This window comes from Paramisgurnus dabryanus, chromosome 7 (assembly GCF_030506205.2).
Source record: "Paramisgurnus dabryanus chromosome 7, PD_genome_1.1, whole genome shotgun sequence".
Taxonomy (NCBI): Eukaryota; Metazoa; Chordata; class Actinopteri; order Cypriniformes; family Cobitidae; genus Paramisgurnus; species Paramisgurnus dabryanus.
In genome coordinates, this window is record NC_133343.1 from 8,813,994 (window position 1) to 8,819,305 (window position 5,312).

Genomic DNA, 5,312 nt, shown 5'->3' on the forward strand with positions numbered 1-5,312 from the left:
ATTTGTCTTTCATGTCTGAATAGCATGTGATGGACTGATTCAGATATCTGCTTTCAACTTCATAGCAGTGTCAAATCACCATGAGCAGAAATGTAACTTTCTAACTGTGACCATGGCTTTAAAGCTTTGTAAATATTGTCAGTTTTAATATGTAATGTTAGAGAAAATAGCTGCTTGTTAGACATTTAGGGGTGGTTTCCCGGACAGGGATTAGACTAGTCCTAAACTAAAGCTGTCCAAACTGAATACAACTTGCACTGACATATCTTGAAATACATCAGTGCCCTTGTTTTGCCTCAAAATGCACAAATGTAATGTTTTTAGTAAGGCATGTTTGTTAAAACTAATTATATTTCCTAATTAAACTAAGACCTAGTCCTGTTTTAAGATAATCTCTCGGGAAACCACCCCTGGTAGGTTTTACCTCTACATTAAATTGGATGTTTGCATTGTTTTTTATAATGTTGCTTAACTCAATGTTACCTAAATTGTTTTTTCTCTCTCTCATTGCAGACTAAACTTTTTTTTATCTGTTGGTGAAAAATAAAATTAATGCAAATTGGTTTAAAGTGATTTTTCCACAATTTTAACGCGTTCACAGCCAGCAGTATATCACTGAAGTCACATATATAACAGTACACATGTCTCACCACTAGGTGGCAATATTGTTTCGTCTTAAACAAATTATGCATAGTAGAGATTAAACACGAATACACAGACATAAACGGTTATAATACACCACCAAACTAAAATGACCTGGATAATAAAGTTTATAATTTAACCATGCAAATTAAAAATTGAATTGAACACGTAATGAAGAAATAACGCCTGCAAATTGTTTACCTATATTTTTTACTAATCATTATGTAATCGGTCTAACGAGATATTAAGTGAAGTAATTGGTTTAATATGAATGTTTATGACCCAATACACCCTGTATTTATTCTCCCAGTTTCTGCTTAACTCCAGTAATGACTCATTGGGAGTCCGCGCGCGTTTGCTGTTGTTTCCTCTGTTCGCGCTGTGAATACTTGAACTTTACAATATAAATCTCACTAATTGCTTTTGATTTGCAGGCAGTTTATGAAAACCACCCCCATCCCTCCGTCCACACTCCATACCGCTGCTAAATCGTAAATTAAATGTTTTTATAAATCCGCTCGAGGTTTATTTAGTCAAACGAGACAGGAGCTTTGCTTTTCCGGGCCTCATTTGAATGGTGACAAATGCCATGCTACCATGGTTACGGGAGGTGTTGACCCTCCCTGCGCTCGGGTCGGAAGGCACTTCCTGGGTACCGCGCGCTTCTTCCCTGTGGTTTAGGGTCGTTTTTGACCTTTACTGACGCGGAGGTAAAGCTTTTTTCATCCTCAGTGCCTTTTCCGCTGTTTCCTCTTCTTTCTGAGTTTGTCACTTTCACTGTTTCTGTCTCCCCAGAAAGCTTTGCATCGTGGTGGGGATCAGTGCCGGCCTGAGCCTCTTGGGGGCCCTAAGCAGAATGTGTTTGGGGGCCCCACTCCCACCACGCGGACACAAATGTCACGCTCTAATGTTACATTATAAATGAATAATAATTTAAATAATGAAAAAAATCTATACTTAAATAAAATACTTTATTCTTCAATGTGTCATGTCATATTAACAGGCTATGGAATGTTAACATTGGCCAACAAGAAAAACCTCATCTGCTGCATCATCAGCTGTGGAGACACTGACACTTGATGAAACATCAGGGGCGGGTGGAGTTGGTTGTGCTCCAAAGTACTTCAACAGTGTTCCTGAAAAAAATAGCATTGGATAAGTGCATAGTTGATCGAGCAGAATGAGTTTATTTTGCTTATTTTTCATTACTTACACAACAAGCAATAAATAAATAAATATAGGATAGCACTGTTACATCACTACCCACCATATAAATAAGATTGAAGTCCATTTTCATCACAGAAATCTCCCTACCCAACATGGTATTGGTATATATTCTCATTAAGTCCAATACCATCTCTTACCAAAGATCTTAGACAGAGAGCGCATGTGCTTTGCCTATGAAGCTGGAACGTTACCGATGTTGGAACGTTCACTTCAACACATACAGCAATGCTAGCTAGGGGTGTGATATATCACAAAACTCACGATTCGGATCACATTATGGTTTTTGAGGCACAGATCTGTTCATTTTTCGGATCAGCAGAATAAGGGGTTGGAAAAACTAATAAAAAAATGAAGAAATTACTTACAAACATTTATAAAAAGAACTAAGTTGCACATTAAGTAAGGGCTAAAATTAGCATTAGGAACAGAAATCAAATCAAATGAATCATAACACTTTATTGTATGAATTAAATATAATTATTCTTTTTTAGAGCTACAGAAGTGATTTTCTCTTTGTCTTGGAAGGTTTGATTAACATTGATGACACAGACTTAAGTAGGTTAACCTCTTCAACCCTGAGGACCCTGTCCCGGGTCCAGAATTTCATATTTTGACTTAATATAAAATATTCTTTTAATCTTTGATGCTCCGTCATGGACCCCAGTAACACATATGAGATACTGTTTGAAAGCTTAGAGTCTCTACTTTCTGCAGATATGCATCACTTTGACATATCTTTTACTGTAAGAAAGTTATTTACACTTAATTTACACTATCACCCCCCCAATATTTTATTATATCATTTAATATTTACATATTTCATATTTTTCAAAAATGACAAACATGGGCAAGTCTTATATCAAATGAAAGCTCTCATTCTCAGGAATAAGGCTACAGCGTTATTTTTGTTCTAATATCAACACATATCCAACAATCGCTGAATGAATAATAAGGTAAAAAATGGTCTTTTGTAAACATATGTGAAACTTGAGTGTAGACTACCTCAGATAGCACATATAGCCACAAATGATACACCATCTTTTATTTTAGGTCCTACTCTAAACAATGAGTCCATTCACAGCATTTTCTTTGGTTGTTTGCATAATTAATCCCTAGCTTTTTATTATATGTGCAAAACAAAAAATTAATATTTATATGAAAAATGTATTTTCACACCTTTTAGTAAAATGAGAATAACTTTTGAATGCGACATGCTAAAGAGTTCATTCTTTTTTTGGGTGTTTACTGTCTGCTGCTGGTAACAACCAGAACTGTCTGCAGTCTGCTAGAGCACCCAGAACCAGAGTTATACACTATCAAAGACAGTATTTACAACATAAAAAAAGAAAATTTGGTGTTTCATCATATGAAAAACAACATAAATAACAATATTTGTCACAAACAGCAGCTTTTTATGTAACTTCAAAGGGTTTTCTTTAAAATGATATAAAGAAATTGCATTTATTCCACTGTATGTGGTTATGGGGCCACTTCAAATGTTCTTAGGCAGAAATTGTATACAAAAAGGGTATTATTCCTCCCTTCAGTTGGAGTAAAATAACTTTTGCATAGATTATGATAGAGAAAAAAATCCTTTTTCCTCTGTAAGCTGACAATTGCTGGAATCAAACAAAACTGTCTGCAGGGACCTGAGATACCCAGGGCCAGAGTTATATACTTTCAAATAAAAACTTTAGAAAAAAACATCAAAAAGCGCCTATTTATTTTTGTGTTTATTAGAGGACTGATATCACATACAACCATGTTGAGCACTTTCAACAGTGTTTTATGTAATTTCAAAGGGTTACCTGTAAAATTATACCAAACTTTTGTATGTAAACCTCTGCATGTGGGTATGGGATGCTTTTGAAATTGGGTAGGCCAAATCCAGGCGAAAATCCCCAAAATAGCTTCAGGGTGTAAGAAGTTAATTAAGGTTACTGTCTCTTTAAGAGAAGCACGGACCTGGTTTCTGTCTAATCTATACATAAACCGTCTAAAGACATAAACAACTGTTTTTATTGGAAAAGAGTACTGTGGAGATCATTTTGTTTGTATGTGCCCTGTCAAGAACAGAAAGATTTTATGTGTGCCCTACTAAGTGCACTTATACGCGGCGGGCTCACACAGACGGAAATACAGACGGCGGAGCATAAAATCGTTATGTTCTTTTCAGTGCTCTATTCCTCAAATATATGTTAATGGACTACAGTATGACACAAAATAGCGGAACTCTCTCTAAAGTTTAAACATCAAGTGTTAGTGTTCTGATCTCTGAAGGGAGCTGGGCTGGACAATTTAAACCGCATGGGCTTGCAGAATACTGCTCACTTTAGCGCCTTTTTGCGGGATAAAATGTTTAAAATCACTTGAAATGTTAACTTTTGCAAGCCTTTGAAACACGTGCAAATGATAAACTTTCACTATTTAAGCGCATGCGAGCCGAACCGTGGGTCGATCACGGTCACGGATTAACGATCTGTCACACCACTAACACAAATTAAACATACTGTATATAATCATGCAAACATACCTTTATCTTGCTCTTTTTTCTCATCCTCGGTCCTTTTCTTTGTTCTCTTTTCGGCCCCAGAGGGATATATCCTTTTTTTTGACATGTCAAATGGCTCATCATTGTTTACAGTGAGTGACGACGTTGTGCACTTGTGCGCCGACGCGCAGGTGTCTATGTTGCGCCTGACTAAAACGCTAGCACTGCAGACACATAGTTGTCTGCAAATCAAAATTTTCTTGTCTTTAATTATTCATTTATAAATTCGTATTCATTCATTCATCCATTTATATTACCTGTTTAAGTTATTTAATTGTATAAAAAATAAAAATAAAAAAAACGATTGGGGCGGGGGCCCCCTGGTGGCCAGCGGGGCCCTAAGCAGCCGCTTGGTTCGCTTATGCCTCGGGCCGGCCCTGGTGGGGATGAAATGCCACGATTGGCCCGGGGCTTTTACGCAGCACTTCCACCGGATTTTTTGCCTGTATGTAGGCATGTTACGCAGTATGGACCAGGCGTGCTAGTTTTGTTAAAGATAAAAGAAACAGGAAAACGTCGAGAATACGCAAGTGTGCACCACGACAATGCCCCCCCCCCCTATTTTGTGTCCAAATGAAACCGCAGAAACTTATATGTACACCATGTTCCGTCCGAACAGATCTGACGATGATGTACAGAAGAAATAATGATTTGAGAGCGAGAGGTCGCTTCGGAAGCGTGAGTCATCCGTCAGTGTTTGTGTGCTGCGAGACCGGCCCACTGTGGCCCGATTGTACGGCAGACATTCATGAACCCCCCCTCACGCCACGGTCGGTCCACAATGACAGCTTTTGTGAAGGATGGAGGAGCTTCTGTGGAAAATATTTGAGACGGAGAGAAATAGAGCGAGAGGAAGACAATGAGAGAAAAGAAGAGCTATCAAAGTGTTTAT

The 5,312-nt window shown here is 37.7% G+C and overlaps 1 long non-coding RNA gene across 1 annotated transcript; it reads right to left on the reverse strand.

Moving 5' to 3' along the window:
- Positions 1 to 1,594: 1,594 nt before the first annotated feature.
- On the reverse strand, positions 1,595 to 4,731 carry LOC135718042 (uncharacterized). The gene is made up of 2 exons (XR_010520535.2): positions 4,403 to 4,731; positions 1,595 to 1,778 (listed from the first exon to the last, which is right to left on the reverse strand). It is a non-coding gene; the product is annotated as an uncharacterized lncRNA (long non-coding RNA).
- Positions 4,732 to 5,312: the final 581 nt, after the last annotated feature.